Genomic DNA, 19,553 nt, shown 5'->3' with positions numbered 1-19,553 from the left:
GAAGGCCATTTCCTACAAGTGAACACAAACTGTGGGAGATGGAAAATGGCAGTCTGTCCTAAATAAACACTCCTTGCTGGCAGCCTTTCAGGTGCTTCAATTTCCACTGTAGAAAAGAAAAACATTCTGGCAAATGTTAGAAGATACCCAAGTAAGTGAGGCAAGACCTCTCTTGGCTTTCTTGGTCTTACTCCTGTTAAAGACGATGAGTTGTCTCTTTTGTTTCCTTACTTGTGGTCTGAGTACAGTCAGCAGTAAAGAATACCTCATGAACTCCGAGCCACGCACAGCTCTGACACTAGGAGATGTGTTGGTAGGTTCCGAGGGGGAATATTTTGTCTTAAGTTTGCAGATGCTTCTAGATCCCAACGTTGACCTGTAGAGTAACATTCTCCAGTGTCTTGGGCCCTGAGTCTTCGTTGTCCACGGCTTGACAATCATCTTACTGTATCCAGCTGAAACCATAACTTGGATGTCATGTGGTCAGATAATTCTGAATATAGTGAGGTGATGAAATTAAGTGGGATGCTTGACTTTCATAGGATACGTATGTGATTAAAACACCTTCTAGGGGCGCCTGGGTGGCTCAGTCGATTAAGCGTCTGACTTCGGCTCAGGTCATGATCTCACGGTTCGTGGGTTCGAGCCCCACGTCGGGCTCTGTGCTGACAGCTCGGAGCCTGGAGCCTGCTTCTGATTCTGTGTCTCTGTCTCTCTCTGCCCCTCTCCTGCTCATGCTGTCTCTCTCTGTTTCTCAAAAATAAATAAATGTAGGAAAAAAAATTTAAAAAAAAAAACACCTTCTAACTGTCAGAAGATGAGGCACTAGAAGTTTTTGCCATCTAACGAGCATTCAAATGTGCAATTAGGTGTTTCCGGTCACTTCTGATGCAGCCAACATTTGAGTTAAAATAGGATTCTACCAGCATGGAATTTGGGAACCTCCCAATAGCCTAATAACCCCCAAGCTACAAAGCTTACAGTAACCGAGGCGTTTTGGTACCGGCATAAAAATAGCATATAGATCATTAGAATAGAAACGGAAGTCCAGAAATCACCCTTACAGTTGTGGTCAGTTGATTTTTAACCAGGGTACTTCTATAGAATAAATGTTCGTGCGCCCCCACCCCCGGCCCTCATATGTTGAAACCTAATTCCCAGTGTGATGGTATTTGGAGGTGGGGCTTTGGAAGGGGATTAGGTCATAAGGGTAGAGCCCTTATGAATGGGATTAGTTCCCTTGTAAAAGAGGCCCCAGAGATCTCCCTTACCCCTTCTGCCATATGGAGTATGCAGGGAGAAGGGCTGTCTATGCACCAGGAAGTGGAACTCACCAGAGAGGGAATCTGCTCATGTCTTGATGTTGGACTCCTCATTCTCCACAACCGTGAAAAATGAAATGTGTGTTGTTTCAGCCCCCGGGTCTATGGTAGTTTGTTACAGCGGCCCTAAGGGACCGATAGTCACCAAGACAATTAAATGGGGGTAAGCATACTCTTTTCAACAAATGATACTGGGACAGCTAGATGTCCACGTGCAAAAGAAAAAAAAAAATGAACCCTACCTCACACCATTCACAACAAATAACTTAAAAGGGATCACAGATCTAAATGTAGAAGCTAAAACTAAAACCGTTGGAAGAAACAAGGAGATGAATCGTCATGAACGTACAAGCAACAAAAGAAAAAAGATAAATTGGGCTTTATCAAAATGAAAACATCTTGTACTCAAAGGACACCGTCAAGAAAGTGAAAAAACACCCGGCAGACTGGGAAAAAAATACTTGACAATCCTCTGAGAGACTTGGATCTCGAATATACATACACACCTTTTAGAAGCCTTAAACTCAGGAATAAAAAGCTAATGCAAATAGGAAGCACATGAAAGGGTGTTCGACATCCTTGGTCTTGAGGGAAACGCAAATCCAAGCCACAAGGAGATACCACTTGACAGCACTAGGATGGCTGGAATCAGAAAGATAGAGTAGCAAGCGTCGGAATCTAGAAAACACGAAGCCCTCGCTCACTGCACGTGAAAATGTGTGAAATTGTATGGCTGCTTTGGAAAACAGTCCTGCAGTTCCTCGTATGGTAAAATACAGAGTTACCATGTGACCCAGCCATGCTCTTCTCATGTGTATGCCCCAAGACAAGTGAAAACTTATGTCCGTACAAAAACTTGTGGGTGAATGTTCATAGCAGTGTTATTTAGAGTAGCCAAAAAGCGGAAACAACCCAAATGCCCACAAGTTGAAGAGTGGATAAACAAAACGTGGCCCCATAGGATTTTATCAATTAAAAAAAAAAAAGGAAATTCTTTTTTTTTTTTAGAGATCCACGTCTTGGTTTTATTTTATTTATTTAATTTTTATAATTTTTTATTAAAAAAATTTTTTTGTTGACATTTTTATTTATTTTTGACAGAGAGAGAGAGAGAGAGAGAGACAGAGCATGAGCAGGGGAGGGGCAGAGAGAGAGGGAGACACAGAATCCGAGGCAGGCTCCAGGCTCTGAGCTGTCAGCACAGAGCCCGACGCGGGGCCCGAACCCACAAACTGTGAGCTCATGACCTGAGCCGAAGTCGGACGTCTAACCGGCTGAGCCACCCAGGCACCCCTATAATTTATTTTTTAATTTACATCCAAGTTAGCTAGCATATAGTGCAACTGTGATTTCAGGAGTAAATTCCTTAGTGCCCCTTACCCATTTAGCCCATCCCCCTTCCCACAACCCCTCCAGTAACCCTCAGTTCTCCATATTTATGAGTCTCTTCTGTTTTGTCCCCCTCGCTGTTTTTATATTATTTTTGCTTCCCTTCTCTTATGTTCATCTGTTTTGTCTCTTAAATTCCTCATATGAGTGAAGTCATATGATATTTGTCCTTCTCTAATTTCGCTTAGCATAATCCCCTCCAGTTCCATCCACGTAGTTGCAAATGGCAAGATTTCATTCTTTTTGATTGCCGAGTAATACTCCATTGTATATGTATACCACATCTTCTTTATCCATTCATCCATCGATGGCCGTTTGGGCTCTTTCCATACTTTGGCTATTGTCGATAGTGCTGCTAGAAACATGGGGGTGCATGTGCCCCTTCGAAACAGCACACCTATATCCCTTGGATAAATGCCTAGTAGTGCCATTGCTGGGTCGTAGGGTAGTTCTATTGTTAGTTTTTTGAGGAACCTCCATACTGTTTCCCAGAGTGGCTGCACCGGTTTGCATTCCCACCAGCAGTGCACAAGAGATCCTCTCTCTCCGCATCCTCGCCAACATCTGTTGTTGCCTGAGTTGTGAATGTTAGCCATTCTGACAGGTCTAAGGTGGTATCTCAGTGTGGTTTTGATTTGTATTTCCCTGATGATGAGTGATGTGGAGCATTGTTTCATGTGTCGGCCATCTGGATGTCTTTTGGAGAAGTGTCTATTCATGTCAAAAAAAAAAAAAAAGGAAATTCTGATACTTGCTACAACAAGTTTTCAGGGGTGGCCGTTGGAAACATTGTGCTAAGTGAAAGAAGCCAGTTACAAAGGACCACATGTCCTGTGTCCTGAACAAGCAAGTTCATAGAGAAAGGAGTTGCTTAGAACCAGAGTTGGGCCACGGGGTAGGGTAGGGGGGCCTGGGGATTGCCTGCTAATAGGATCAGAGTTTCTTTCAGGGGCAACCAAAATGTTCAAAAGTAGATAATGGTGACAGTGGCAGTCATAGAAGCTGGACAAGTGGAAGGGAAGAAATAAACTAAAAACTCTTGAACTGTGTACTTGAAATGGGTTGAATTATATGGTGTGTCAGTCATCTCGCAACACTTTTTAAAAATGGGCTTTGGCTTAGTCATACATCCTAACCAGTGAAAGAAATATGCTGAGTAAATATTAATACATTATTTTATGTTCTGCCCATGGACTCCTATTTTAATTAGGGAAATATGCATTTCTAATTACTGCCATTGTGTGCCTAAGGCTGATGTGTTTGGATAGATCTTTCTGACCATGGAAATAGTTGTTCTTTAATCAGGTCAATAAAATAATTACTGCTGGCAGATGGATGCGCCTCCTGTTCAACATTGAGGTCATTTGGGGCCCCTGGGCTTCACAAACTGTAGGCGGAAAATTAAAACCACTTAGTGTTTCTGCATACTGAGCCCTCCCGACACAGTATATTCGATATGTAAGTTGGCGCTTTATGATATACTCTGCCAGATTGTCCCTCTCTGGTAATCCCGTGCTGTTTACTTACAAGTTTCTTAAAAAGCGGTGGTGCTGTGCGGTCCATTTTTGATTTTTTTAAGATAGAAAAATAATACTTTAGAAGCCGCAGGACAGAAGCGTTGCAAATATTCTAGTAATCATTACTTGAAAATCAATGAGTTCTCATCGAATGTGAGCACATTTTTCTCAACCCAAGCTAGGTGTTGTGGCATGGCACCATTGTATGGTCTCTGGCCCGTCAGAGGTCAAAGTCTCTTGGGGAATGTCAGGCTTCAACACAAGGGTGCTTTGGAGAAAAAGATAGAACACCATAATGCGGTAAATTGACGGGGCATAGACGTGAGATGGAGTGAGAACCCAGTCATTGGCAGGGGTTCCCACGAGCTGTAGCCCTTGAGTTATGCCACGAAAATGAATAGAATTAGGACAAGGGAAAGGGGAGAGGAAAGAGCGAGAAGGAAACTGGTCCAAGAAATGGAGGCAAGAGGCCCCGGGTAGGTGACCGTGGGGAGCCCTGCAGGTGAGCATCGGATGACTTGGTTTGGGGCAGGGTGACCTGCATGGGTCTGAGAAGGCCGACTTGACCTGGCGGGCAGGGGTTCCCCCTCTAGCTTGTGGGAACAACTCCGTGAGAGTGCGAAGTTTGGACAGATAAGGCTTGGTTTGGGATTGGAGATCCGGGAAATCGTGGAGGTTGATAACCAGCTAGAAAGCCAAGCCCGAGTCCCGGAGAGGGTGGATGAAGGGGCAAGGACGGATTTAAACTGCTGAAACACACACACACACACACACACACACACACACACACACACACACTCCTGGTAAGTAATCCAAGGTGCACAAGTCTTAGCCAACTACTGTACCTTTTAGAGAGAGTGTTTGGTCTGTAGAGAGACTTTGTAGAATTGGAATGACCTCTCCAAGCAATATGTTGATGGGGGAATTTATTAGTATTGTTTGACAGATGCGGACGCGGATGGCCAGAGAGGCAGAAGTTAAACGGCTTCCTCGAGTGACTTAGCTGCTAGTCGCAGGAGCTGGGATTCTGAATGCCTCAAGACCGTTAAGGCGTTGGGATGATGGCGATGCTTTTGACAGGAAGGGAGAGCTTTGGGAAGGAAGGAGGCATCAGACGGGTGTGGAGAAGATGAAGTCAGCTCAGCACATTTTGAGTTTAGAAGGATGTGAGCTGCTGAACAGGCAGTATGTGTATATATGGGTACGAACGTGCGCGCACAGGTACACGCGTGAATGTGTGTGTGTGCTGTGTGCGTCTGCGCGTGCGCCTGTGTTTCTATGTGCCAGTATGCATATATGTGTTAGACACGCATATACACATGTACACAGGCATATATATATCCACGTACTTAAATCTTTTATTCACATCCTTCGGAAGTCAGAATCCTCCAAGCCCAATTCGTCTTCCGTGTCCCCATCGAAACCTTCATCCTTCCTTTCGTGTGTGTGTATAAGATGGGGGGGCCATCTCACCCTTTTAGGAAGGGCGACTTCCTGAGAGAGACTAGACCCTCACCTGAGCCTCCTGCGCCGTCACAGAAGGCCCACAGGGGACACTAGGAAGCCTCAGACCCAGAGCCGGCCCTCCCCGAGCCCTCCGGCAGCCAGAGAGGTCACACCGAAACCACCAGCTGAACGGGGGAGCAAGAGGGCACGCGTGGCTTCAGAGCGAGGGCCGGCCCGTGTGGCTGGGGGTGGGGGGGGGGCGCTGTGATGCGCTCAGCCAGGCGTTTGTCCCGGAGGGCAGGACCCCGACCCTGCTGTGGCATCGTCCAGAATGAGCTATGTCACATAAACCCATCAGCTAGGTGAAGCACATGTCGTTGAGGACTTGTAAGCCACCTGTTATTATACGCTCTGCTAAGCTGTCATTTTCATGATCTTTACCTTGGCCGCGTTTTTGTTCATGGATCTTGCTTCCAGTGTCACGTCTCAACACCCGTCACCGGGGCGCCTGGGTGGCTCAGTCAGTTGAGCGTCCGACTCCGGCTCAGGCCACGATCTCAAGTTCTTGAGTTGGAGCCCCACGTCAGGCTGTGTGCTGACAGCTCAGAGCCCGCTTCGGATCCTCTGTCTCCCTCTCTCTCTGCCCCTCCCCCACTTGTGCGTGCTTCCCCCAATAAATAAATCTTTAAAAAAGAAAGAAAGAAAAATAAACACCCATCTCCGAACCCAAGATCATGAAGATTTCCCCCTGCATTTTCCTCCGGGAGTTTTATAGGTTAACATTGTGGCCTGTGATCCATTTTGAGTTAATTTTTGTGTGAGGCATATGGGTCTGACTTCCTATTTTGCATATGGACGTCCAAATGTCCCAGCACCATTTACGGAAAAGAACATCCTTTCTCCGTGCGATTACCTTCATCAAAAGTGAGTTTATATTTGCGTGGGTCTATTTCTGGGCTCTCTATTGTGTTCCACTGATCTGTGTGTCTGTCCTTTGTCAAAACCACACTGCCTTGATTGGTGTAGCTTTACAGTGAGTCCCGAAATGGGATAACGGGAGGCCTCGGACTTTGTTCTCTTTCAGAATAATTCTGGCTATTCTAGTTCCTCTGAAGAACTTTAGAACGAGCTTGTTGACGGCTACGAAAAGGCTTGTCAGCCTTTTGACTTGATTGCATGGGATCTGTAGATCACGTTGGAAAGACTTAAGCTCTCGTTTTGAACATCCGTGTTTTTCTTTTTTCTTTTTAAAACTGTTCTCCTTTTTTTTAAAAAAAAAAAAACAACCTTTTCTTTGCCTTCCAGTTAGTTAACATAGTGCTAGATGAACCTCCGTTTATAAATTGGGCCCTAATCCTCAGGAGAGGCGTGCCCTGAGGGCACAGTAGGTTGGAGAAACCTCAGTGAACAGAGAAAAGGGGGAGGGTGGGTGCTGGAGAGGAGAAAGAGAGATGGAGGGGGGAGCCAAGGGTTTGGGGGTACATTGGAGACAGCGGAGAGAGGGAGGCTGAGCTAGGGTCGGTGACTGGAGCCTGGGCCACACACACGCAGGTGCAGGTGTACTTTGGTCCCATGTGGGGACGCGGGCCCCGGGGAGGGGGCGACGTCTAGGCATCTCTGAGAGGCAGGAGGCCACGCCAGCCCTGCGGGGACATGGTTGGGAGGCAGAGCAGATGGCCCCAGCATCGTTTGCAGCCGCCTCCTTCTCCCTTCCAGAAGGGAGAAGGCAGGAGCGCTTGGGCCGCCTTCCAGAGCCAGGCTTAGCCCGGGCCGGCGCCTGGCTCCATCCTGGTCTTGGGACAAGTTCTAACTCTCCCAGCCTCCCTGACCTTCCTTCCCTGGGGGCCTCGAGGATCGGCCTGAGCCATGAGGAAGGAAGGAACCTGTGCCGGTGGGAAGTAGGGCATCGTTTTAATGCTCTCCGGTGAAGTTATTTATTAAGGTGCAGAGCCCTTTCCAAGAATTCATTCTGAGCCAGAGAAATCTTCATTTGTCCCCCTCGGATCGAGAGCCCCATCTTTTGGAGACTTGATACATGGTGGCGTGAAACTCAAATCGTTTCTTTGGCCGGCCTCTTAGAGCTTTCTGGATTGGTGTGTGTTTTTATGACCTGTCCGGTGTTGCTGTCTGCTCTGCTGGCGTCCCTCAGCAAAGACGCAGGGGACTGGGACGTCTGTAGGAAAGACAGCCTGCGAGGCAAGGTGCCCCGAGGTCATCGCTGTCAGCCCCCAGCCAAGTCTCAGGGCCATCTGAGCATTCCCGCGGCCTCTCAGCCTCTCCCCCGCCCCCATTCGATCCCTGACAGTCAGAAACGCAGAAATCAACCTGGCAAGGGCGTCATGGCATTTCTTCATTTCGTCCTTCCCTCCAGGAGGAAGGGGGGGGAAGCGGTGCTCCATGGCAGGATTGGAGGGAGGGCTTAAGCTTTATCATTAATTTTTAAGATCAGAGTCTAATTGCGACTTAATGACAAGAGGGAGGATGTTTATTATACCGTGGCACAATAAATATTTTCTACTGAGTTTTGAGGCCATTCGAGGGACTTGCTTTAAGGAAATTGAAAACCACGCAAGCCGCTCCGAGGGAGGCAAATCATTGCAGGCAGACACTGTTGCTAAGAGCGGCCCAGCTTTATCCTCCCCCTCCTCCTCCTCTCTCCCCTGGCTTTAAAAAACAGAAGCTTAAAAGCCTCCATTGTGTGCAGGGGAGAAATATGCTAATTTGAGGCCCGTTTCCCCTCCAGAGTCTTCTCTGGGCCTGTCATCGCTGCGATATGAATGATGATCAGGGGACAAAGGAGATGAATAGGACGGCAGCTCTGTTCCCCCCTCACCACCCCCCCCCCCACCGGACGCCCACCTCCACCCCGGGGCCGTGGGCTGCCCAGAGTTGAGTGGGTTCTCATGGCTTTGCTCTATCCTCCCCCAGGCGCTGCCTCCTGTCGTTGCTAGACAGCCCCCTTGTATAGGGCACTCAGGCCGCCCCCTTGCAGGAAGGCCGCGTGCTCCTTATTCAGTGCAGAGGGGTGGGGTTGTTATGCAAGGCACCCGCGCCCTGCCACCTCCTAGACAGGGCACAGGCGAGAAAAGAAGAAATCCGTGATCTGAAATGGCAAAAACTTTATTGAGCCAAGGCCATGACTAAACGGTGATCTAGATTCTTGTGCTTTCCACGCCAGCCTTATCAGGGTTTAATAGCAGTCAAGTCTTCAGCTTATGCCTTTGGCGCTCTCCTTGGATGCATCGCTGGATTTTTACGTGTTTAACTTTTACTTTCTGTGTGGCAAATCGAGCCAGGATTTCCGTACAGTGAGATGACAGTGTTGGATGTGGACTCCCACGCTCAACAATAGGAGAAATATGTTTTCCTTCCTGCTCTGGCTGGCTGGTTTTTATGCAGGGAAGCGCATTGATTTAATTCCTGTGGGCACGTTTGAGCTCGGTTAGTTTTTTAAATGCGCAAATTTTATAACTGAAGAATAACGTGTGCATTGCCAAAGAGCCATTAAGACCAGGAAAAGTGCTTCCAAATTGAAATTCCCCATGACTCATTGGAGTCAATTTGTAAATTTGTCAGGTATACTTGGAGTGTAGTCTATATAGCCCACGAAAGTGAATTTTATACCACCGTTTGAAGCTAGAAAATGAATGTTAATTGAAGTCTAGGTTTGTGTGGAGTGCTTAGTAGAGACTGATGGCAGTAGGTTTTAGGTGGGAAACAATAATAGGTCTTTATCGTACTGGTCTCTCATGTGCTTTTAAGAAACAATTAGACATTGCATCTTGGTTCATCTTGATGACAAATTCCGAAAAAATAAAACTTGGTAAATCTTTGCCCTGTAAACATGAGACGTCCTTTTACACCCACAGCACTTGACTGGATAGAAACTCGAGTTAGAGGTCATTCATCTGCCTCTACAAAGTAGCTCACGTGCTGGACACACACAGGTTTTAAATGACAGGCTGTGTGGATTTGTTTCCTCCTTATTAAGGTCTGGGTCTTGTCCATTGGTGTGGTAAGCATGATTTCGGCTTTAAAGTCACAGCCTGCAAGCGGCGACCATTAATCTAGTTTTCTGATTGACATCAGCAGGCCAAGGATGTCACAGTGAAGAAGGGGACCCGCCACTTTTAGTGACGTAAAGTGCCAACTGGTAAGCGTAGCGAGCCCAAGACTCGTCTCGTGGAAACCCGGATCACAAAGCAGTGGTCCACCACGTGTTTTGTTCGTTCGTTGGTTTAACCTCGACAGGTGGCCCGAGATCAGCACTCAAGAGCCACCTTACTCCGACTGGCATGTCGCGTGTGTTTGAATTCACTTCGGCGTGCTTGTCCGCTGCCACTCTGTCCCTAGCTCCCCAAGCTGGAAGTGAATACGTAATCTTGTTGAGCATTTTTCACATCTAGCAGCGATCATCTCCTTACACGTTTCACCATAAAAAATGTAAAAGCTGAACGCAACTGGGAGTTAAGCAAACCCCAGCGAGCGAGTGGGACGTCTTGCCCCTGTTCTGAAAGCCGGTGATGCGCAAAACCCTCGTAGGGTTCTTGATGGTTCCGGCCGCCACTGATAATGGTGCCAACTTGGAGAAAGCCGTGTGTGTTCTAATGGCTTTGAGAAACGCATGTGTGGACGACTAGCTTTTGTCGACATTCGCGTAGCGTTAATACGTGATGTAGTAGCCGGGCACTGTTCTCACCGTGTTGCTATCTTCTCATTTCATCTTTCCGGTCACTTGAGGGTGTGTGGACTGAGTATTATCGGGCTCTACAGGTGAGGATTGGAGACTTAGAGGAATCAAGGAACTCGCTTCCCAGGTGGACTTGGGCAAATGGTAAACTCCTAAGGGTCTGGGACTCATGAAGACACTGAAATTCCTTAAGACATCATTGGGTGCGAACTGCTGTTCCATGTCCATCAGGTACCTGTCCAGGTGGTGTTTCCGCCACGAAGACTTCCTTTCCACTCGCACCCTCCCCCCCCGCCCAGCCTTGATCTGCCATTTGCCTGTGAGTTCAACTTTCTCCATCCGTACCCCATACCCATCCGACCCCCCTCCCAATCCTCCCGTGGGGGTCGTGTGTGTTTCGAGGGGTGCTGAGCCCCAGGTCCCTCCTGCTGTCCGGTCAGCAACACTCCTAGCAGTTGCCCTGGGCCGGATGCTACACGGGCGCCGGGGGACAAATCGGACGTGGAACCTGTCGTGGACCGTCCATTCCGGTGAGGGAGATACCGTGTGATGGCAGCCGCCGTGACGGTGCCCCGACACCAGTGGGTGGGTCGGTATTCGCTAATCATGAGTGAGTGAGTGTGTCCTTCCCCAGATCCCCGCGGCTGCTTGCACACGGACCACCTCTGCCCTCGTGGCTTCGCTGTGCCCGGCCCAACCCTTGTTCCGGGGCTGGAGCCTGATCAATGTGTGTCAAGTGAACAAATGAGCTGTGAAGAGTTAAAAGGTTTAGCGCTGGTTTTCGGTGTTGCCGGCAGTGAATTACGAGTATTTAGAAAAGAAGGAATTGGCTTTGGTCACCTTCTGCATGCGTCCGACTGCAAGCCCTAGCATGACTTTAATGGAGAATTAATGAGGTATCTGGATTTTTTTCTGAGGACGCGGCGAAGGAAATGCAGATGTTCTGGCTGAGGAGTCCAAACACTAAGATTTCAGGCAGAGCTTTCGATTCGAAGATTCGACTGCTTTTGATTCACAATAATAAAAATACTCATTTTTCGTGGCAAGAGTTGACACAGAGGACTAATTTCTGTCTTGACCCTGCTGAATGTATTACGACAGGTATAGCTTTGAAATGTGTCTCATTTCTTGTGAATATTGGCAAAAGAAATTACCAGCCATTAGTAGAAAATAATCCAGTAACTTTTAAAAAAGGAGTCAATATCCCACATAACTAATCTGACTGATCAGCTGTTGGGTGGGAATGTGACAAATTGCCTGTCCCTTTCACCCATGAAACTGTTCTGTGAGCCCCAGGAAAGGTTACACAGCAAATCCCTCCAGTAGGATTTTTGACATTTTAAACAAGCTAATGATCAGGGTGGCCAATTAGACATAAAAACGTTTAAATTTTCTAGATCCACATGAGGATCAGAGTGCTGTGTTCAACTGGTCCTTTCTCTGCCAACCCTCAGAAACAGGTGCTTCAAAAAGCAAAAAGGCTACAAACTCCCGTTTCGTTTTAGGATTTGAAGAATTGGCCTAAATCAAGAATTTGCTGGGTTTTCTCTGTTAGTGCAAAAATTAGGGAGCCTTTCTTCTTTGGTGATACAACCACAGCAGCGGCAGCTTGGATTCTTTTAATACTTTATCATTTTAAGTGCTTAGAGGCATTTCGCGTTCCCCCAAAGCAGCCGTTCTCAGCTGTGGAACGCATAGCCCTCACGCGCTAGGATTCCTGGTGCAAAGTTCCAGTTTGTCGCCAATAACAAAGCATGGAGGCGTGAGTAATTTCCTTTTTATTTTGATGAATGGATGCATCTCTTATCATACACTGCCTTGCCCTTTGATCTGCTTTCCCCAGTGGGCAGGAATGGGTGAGATCTCAGTTTGGGAGCCGGGAATTTCCCACAATCCCAGCTTCTCTCCTGAGAGCGGGTAGAGCAGGTGACCATTATCCATCCATTATCCTGTGGCCGCGGCTGGTTGACAAGCTCCATCCTGGAGCTTTATTGCCTTCTTGGTGGGGGGGGGGGGGGGGGGGGGGGGAAGCGTTTTAAACCCCGCTCTGGTCTTGCTTATTAATCATAACAGCTACTTTTTATCGAGTGTCCCGGCTCTTGTGCAAAGCCCATGGCGTGCATTAGCTCGCTTAATCCAATGGCATGGTTTATCAGTGGCTTTTCATTAAAAAGATAAATTGATGTTAACAAGCATCGATTTCCAGAGATTTATGTTGTCGTTTCTGTTACACTGTCTTGGCCCAATACGATTTTGCTTTTAAAAGGTATTTTGTAAAATACATGACTGTCTTTGTGCAAAGATGTAATGTATATTTCAGGAAGAATTATCTCTGTCTAGGGCGTGCATTGCAGATCCGGCAGTTAGGCCTTATCCTAACAGAGTGTTTGCTTTGATAGCTGTGCATCAGGCAAAAACAGGAGCCTGTTTGGCTGTGAGTCAAGAGACCTGAATCTTGAGTCCTGTCTTTCCCAATTACAGACTAGAAAAGGAGAAAAGAGCTAGCCGGTTTTAAGATTTTCCTCCTGCTTTAGGATTCGGTGCGTGCGTGACATTTATTTTAAGCTGGACCAGAAAATCAGGGAAGCACTGAATAAAATTCTTCTCGTTGTGGCTTCTGTGAAGAACTTCTAGGTGGACTCCCGTGACGTCGTGTTAAATGCCCAGGTGGTAAAACGGAGGTAAAGGGGTCGCCCTCTCAGGGCGCTGGGTGACATTGCCACCTCCGTGGCATGGGGGGCCTAGTACTTGGGACCTTCCTCTCTGTATCGACACCCATCATTTGGTGCCCCCTTTGAAGTCACCTGAGCCCATTCTGATCCCACTCGAGTACATGATTAAGTGACCTCAAGTCGTTGGCTGATGGAGAACCTAGAAGGAACGCGTTTTAATGAGCACCCGCATGTTGCCAACATCGCGACGCCATCTGAATCCCCCAAACGGGGGAAGGGTTTTATCACACGGCCTGCGGGGTCAGTGCGGACGATGGCACTCACTGATCCGGTGATCTTTAAAAAAAAAAAAAAAAAGATTTGTTTTTAGCAATACGTCATGCCACTGCTGTAGAAATTATTCGCATAGAATGTAGGAGAAACCGTGCCTGCCTGCCTGCCCCGTGTAAAGTCACGGGTCCTGTGAGCGGGCACTTGTCCACCAGTGCGTGTCTCCACGGCTTCTGTGGAGTGTTGGAAGTGCTGGGTGTCCGCTCACAAGATAACGGGCTCTGGCAAACTGGTAGGTGACACAGGCAGGGCTGGCCGAACAGGCGGTGTTGAAGATGGAGAAGAGCTAGAATAAAATGGCTTCATAAAACGTTCATGCTCTCGGCATCTCTCTGGCTTCATTCACAGTGATTATCTCTGGCTTTCACGGTCCTGCCATACACTGTTGGGACCCAGAGACGCAATTTGACATTCTTGAACAAAATCGTCAGCTTTCATATTTACCTAGTAGCTCGTTGGCCCCGTGACCTGTGTCCCGTGTCCATTCCTGAGGTCAAGAAACTATCCAGGGGCACCCGGGTGGCTCAGCCGGTTGGTCGAGCATCCGACTCTTGATTTAGGCTCAGGTCATGATCCCAGAGTCATGGCATCGAGTCCCGAGTCGGGCTCCTTGCTGAGCACGGAGCCTGCTTTAAGATTCTCTCTCTCCCCCCTCTGTCCCTCTCCCAGGCTCGTGCGCGTGCGTGCTCTCCAAAGAAAAATAAAACAAGACAGCTATACAGAGGTCATTTCTCAGATTTTGCCCTGTCTCTGGAGACGTACTGAATCTGTATATTCTCCAATATGAAGACACTGCGTGCGATTTAATGATGTCAACTATTAGTAGATTTCAATGCGATTGCTAAGATTCACTCTTCATTGGTGGCCCTCCTTACACACAAGGTTCTTTTACGTGTGGCCTGCTGGGGATGGTTATTTCCCGCCTCTTGTCCTGCCTCTGACAGATGAGGCGGCAGAGGCTCAGATGTGAGCGGACCGAGTCCCCATGATGGCAAGTGACGGGGCCAGTGCTTAGTGGTAAATGCGACACGCTTCCCTTGCACTGACTCTGAATCTCACTGAACTGAACATGCCTTGTGGGCCTCGTGGAATTCTGTGCCTGATAAGGCCTCACGTGCAAAATACAGATTTAAAGATCACATGACTAGGAATTCGAAGACCGTGACATCAGAGCATGAAACCAAGCTTGAGGCTCTTCTCGAGGGCAGGGCTCTCTCTGCCTTTTTTCCTTTTTCTTTTCCTTCCCTTTTCCTTTTCCTTTTCCTTTTCCTTTTCCTTTTCCTTTTCCTTTTCCTTTTCCTTTTCCTTTCTTTTTCTTTCTTTCTTTTCTTTCTTTCAATAAAAACCAGAGGCAAATCTAATTTGGTTCTGAGTACCCAGGTGTGGGCAACATCCTCCATCCAGATTGCAGAAACCAATTTTGACAATTCGTTAAAGAGGGCCCTTGGAGACACATCTTTTGTAATCTCATTGCCTTATTCATCTTAGCCCCAGGGAAAGATCTGGAAGGATGTAGAATCACCAGCTCTTCCTTACTCCCTCTGCCTCCTCCTTGGACCTGTCGGGTGGTGGTGGGAGCATAAGGACTTAAGAGAAATAATTGCGCTTCGCAAGTATCACGTAGGAAGTACTGTTCTGAGGCCCTCTCTGTAGAACAGTCTGTTGGAGCCTGATGAAGGACGTTCTCCGCGAGCCCGTTTATCAGCTGGCACAGCCGAGGCTCAGGAAGGTCACGTGGCTTCACGAGGCTGGTAAATGGCAGAGCTGGGCAGCGAGGGGTGGTGGGCGAGGATACAGACATGGGCCCCCCACTCACTGGGGAGCTACGCCGCCCTGTGTTTCACCAGAGGTGCGGGAGGGGCAGGCGGGGAGCTCCGGACCACCGTGTTTGGGAGAACGTAGCTAGTCGCACAAGAGCCTTTCTGAGCAAGTCTGGACTCCCTGGGCTGAGCAGCTGATGGCCGCTGATCGCCTAGTCAGCCGGGCCCTTGTGGAACTTTGACGGTTGTCTCTGCCGCCTCAGTTCCCACCTGTGGCATCCGGTGGCCTGAGTCAAGGGTCAGCCCGGCCTCCGACCGGTTGTGGGACCTCGGCCAAGTCCCTTTGGGCTGCCTCGGGTCTTGGTTTCTCCATCCACGCCAGGGGGGTGGTTACGCCCACCTCTTGCCTCCGAAGGGAAGGCAGAGGTGAGAGAAGGTGGGTCAGAGTTCCCGTGGCCGTGTTGGTACGTGGGGCCCCTCGGGTCCCGAGTGCCGGCCTCTCTGCGCCCCTCCTCAGCTACCGTCCCATCTCGTGGGGATGCAGTGGGCCCTCAGGACGCCGCACCGTAGCCCGTGGAGACAGCTCCTGAAGGGACCCGGTCGTGTGTCCCCAGTAGCTGGCCCTTGGCGCTTTTTCGTCATGACCCGGTGATAGCTACGGAGGGGCTTGAACAAAGAATGGGAAAATACAACCGGCCCGCCGGACTGGTGATGCTCTCTGCTCAGACCAGTACGAAGTACGCGCTATTGAGGATGGGCTTGGAGGGGTCCAGTTCCGCGAGGGGCCCGTGGGGAGAGTGTGTGCACCCGCCGGATCAATCGAGCGCCTTTATCAAGCGGCCTATTAGAAACCCGTCCGTCTACCCGCCGACTGCATTTTAGGGGAAGGTGGTAGGGACTCTGCATCTAGGCGAGAACGAGGCCCCCTTCGCTCACCTGGACTTCTCAGAGTTGAAAAGGGTCCCATCCTCTTTATCCGCACCCTGCCAGGCTCGTCCCGTAACTCGGCCACTTCTGCGGTGAGAATTTTCCTAGCCCACGCGTCTCGTGAGTTGACCTTGCCTTTGAAAATGTCTGGCTTCCTGCAGCAAAACAGGCCGAAGAGAAGGAGACCGGCCTCCCGTGGGGTACCACACGGAGGGGTCGGGTCGGGCTGGGTCGGCACAGGCCGGCGTCTCCCAGCCGTGCGGGAGGCGGGTCGAGGCTGGGTGTGTCCCGTGTAGTGAGCTGCCGTGCGGGGACGCCTGCACTGTTGCTGAGATGGGGGCGGTTAGGTATGCGAAGCAGGGGGAAATGAGCACAGGTCAGCCAGGGAGGCCTCCCGGAGGAGGCGGCTGTGGGGCTGTGCCTGGCCAACCGAGGAGGAGCTGTCCCGAGGACCCGACGAGGATCCACCTCGCTGGGGTTTGGGAGGCCTGCCCTTGCTCCTGTGAGCTGGCACGCGGGTGGGGGGTGAGATGATTGGGAGCCGTGGCGGGGGGGGGGGGGGGGGGGGAGATCACTGATGATGCGTCACTCTTGGCCAGGGATCTGAGCTCCCCGGGGAGGCGCTAATGAGTCAGGAAGCACGTTATCAGTGCATCAGCTGTGTGTGCCTTGTGTATATAGGAGGAAGGGGCAAACTGGCTTTTTTAATCAAAGCCCCCTTGTCATCTGGTCCTTGCTGCCACTCGGGCTTTAGGTGTGGCTCCATCGCGCGGGGGTCCGCTTCCCTCCAATGCGATGAGACTCACAGCAAGGGGACCGCCTCTCTGCCTCACGCTGCCTCCGCCCTCTGATCCCTCGGGGTTCCCTGGGGCCTCGGATCCCCTGAAGACTCAGCCCCGCTTGAGTCCCCAAGCAATCTGGGCTGAGGGCTAACTGCCTGAGACCGAGACGGTCCTACCTTCTGTTACGTCACCCCTAAAATGGGGCTGTTGTTACGTCCCTCTTAGGGCTGTGACTGGACTAAATCCAGTAATAAATGTACCCTTCGCTGTTATGCACAGCTCCTTTTTTTTTTTTTTTTTTTTTAAAGAGCGAGAGAGAGAGTGAGTGAGTGGGGGAGGGACAGAGAGAGAGAGAGGGAGGGAGGGAGAGAGAATCCCAAGAAGGTTCTATGCTTTCAGAGCAGGGCCCGACACAGGTCTCAAACTCACAAACCGTGAGATCATGACCTGAGCTGAAATCGAGAGTCAGACGTTTAACCGACTGATCCGCCCCCCCCATCCCCGCCACCTCTACCAAGTTGGAATTCCTTCCATCTTGGACAATCTTTTTCTTTTCCCTCCGTTTCCCGCTCCCTGACTCTCACTCCGAAGGCGAAGTGTCCCATCCTCGCGCCCACAGCTGCCCCCGCCTTTCCTGGGACCTCCAGTCCTCCGTGATCTGCCTCCGCGGACACCTGCAATCTTGTCGCCCCCCCCCCCCCCCCCCGCGGCCTTGTCTGCGCCAGACGTTTTGGGACTCGCCTCCCTACTGCGTTCCTTCCCCCTTAACCTGCCTGCATTTTTCTGCCACCTTCCCAGCACGATCAGACTCCCTTAGAAAGCAGACTGCCCTTGCTTCTCCTCTTGGCACCCCAGACCTTCGGTACCCCTCTCTAAGCTGGTTTCCGTTCTGATCGTCCTGTTGACGCTGGTAAGGAAACGGGCATTTTCCGTGTCAGCGCCCTTGGCTGCGTCTGCCCCTTCCCGCGGCCTTGACCGCGGACCACCTCTTCCGTCACAAACCTCCCTCCTTCTCTGTGACGGCGCCCTGCCCGGGATCTCCTCCAGCCTCTTCTGCGTCCCCTGGGAGTAGTGCTTCCCCCAGACCCCCACCCCCACCCCAAATTGGTAGGCCCCTCGGGACCATCTCCCAGTTATGTCCCCCCAGAAAAAGACCTTGAAGCCCTGACTTCTGGTACCTGAGAGTCGGCCCCGATTTGGAAAGAGGGTCTTTGTACATGGAATCGTGTCAAGATGTGGCCATGCTCGGTGAGGGTGGGCCCTAGTCCGGTGGGACAGGTGGCCTTACAAGAAGAGACGCACGCACACGGGGAAGGCCACATGACGACCAAGGCGGAGGTCCGAACGATGTGTCTGCCAAGAACCAGCAGCGGCAAGAAGAGGCCAGGACGCGTGCTCCCCTAAGAGGCTTCGGAGAGAGTGTGGCCCTACTGACGCTTTGATTTTGGCCTTCTAGCCTCCCGGGACCGTGAGGGAGTAATTCCTGTGGTCGAAAGCCCGCCACGTTGAGGCACTTGGACATAGCAGCCGTAGGAACCCAATACGGACCCTGACCTCCCCGTGCGTTCCCTTCCGCACTCACCGTCCTTCGAGGGGTCAGAGCTGAGCCTCGGGGTCAACGCTGAACCCCCTCTCCCCCGCCGTGATGCCCGCTTTCTCATTTCTGCCTCACCGGTTCCCCGGTCCGGCGTGGCCGCCCTGACCACATCCTGGGCATCCATCAAACGGATGGCATCCTTTTGTAGAATTTTCCTCAGATGCCTCTGCTCGGTCGCCATCACCGTGGCGCACGTCGTGTGTGGCCCCGTGACCTACAGCGGCTGGCCCCGCGTCGGGATTACCCGGGGGGATTTTCAGGCTCTCGTGCCCACCGCACACGTGCTCTGACGGTCAGACCCGGGTCTGTGGGGATGGGGCCCCCGCGCGGGTGTTTGCAGAGTTCCCCACATGGTTCTGGTACGAAGTCCCTGGCCGACGGGACGTCACAACAGCCCAAGCAAGCGTAGGGAAGAAAAGGTGGACTCAAGGCGCCGGTTCTCAAGCGGGGGTGACTTTGCCCGCCAGCAGGTGGTTGGCGGCGTTGGCCAAACTCCCCGATCACTGCAATGGAGGCTCTGGCGGCTTTGCGAGGACACTGCCGGTCGTCACACAGCTGACGAGACGACACCGGGAAGGGATCGGGCTCACAGGGGCTCCTGGGTGCTCCCCCGTCGTCCCCGGTGTCCGCGTGCAAGAGAAACCCCAGTGAGGACGGCCTGTACTCATCGGAGCTTTGTCAGAGTATTGGGTGTGAGTCATCCAGTCTGACTTGTCACTGTAGCTCTTAGCTTTCCGGGGTGTCATGTCCTGTAAAGGAAAGGATGACGAGTATAGAGGAGGGACCGAGGAAATCAGGAAAGAGAAAAAGAATAAGAAATCCAAAGGCATTAAAAACCCACGCCGGATGTGAAATGAGAAATTTCATTCCGGTAAAGGCAGGCAGAAGCTTTGCCAAATGGATAAAGCTTAGGGAAGGTCCAGTTATGGAAAAGATCCAATTCTAAACCATCGAATTCTCCATTTCTGGCTGTCTCTTTCTAGTCGTTGTGGTGTTTAATTTATGCTACATTTTGAACCCAGCACAGAAGTACGATTGCTTCTTTACGTAAAAAGTATCTTGGGGCACCTGGCTGGCTCAGTTGGCTGAGCGTCTGACTCTTGATTTTAGCTCAGGTCGTG

General features: G+C 50.5%; 1 protein-coding gene across 1 annotated transcript in view; it reads left to right on the top strand.

Annotated features, from left to right (window-relative positions):
- GPM6B (glycoprotein M6B) overlaps positions 1-19,553 on the top strand; it is a 148,163-nt gene that overhangs the window by 82,024 nt on the left and 46,586 nt on the right. The gene's annotated exons all lie outside the window — the stretch shown is intronic.

This window comes from Lynx canadensis, chromosome X (genome assembly GCF_007474595.2).
Source record: "Lynx canadensis isolate LIC74 chromosome X, mLynCan4.pri.v2, whole genome shotgun sequence".
Lineage (NCBI taxonomy): Eukaryota > Metazoa > Chordata > Mammalia > Carnivora > Felidae > Lynx > Lynx canadensis.
This window is presented reverse-complemented; position numbering and strand designations above follow the sequence as displayed.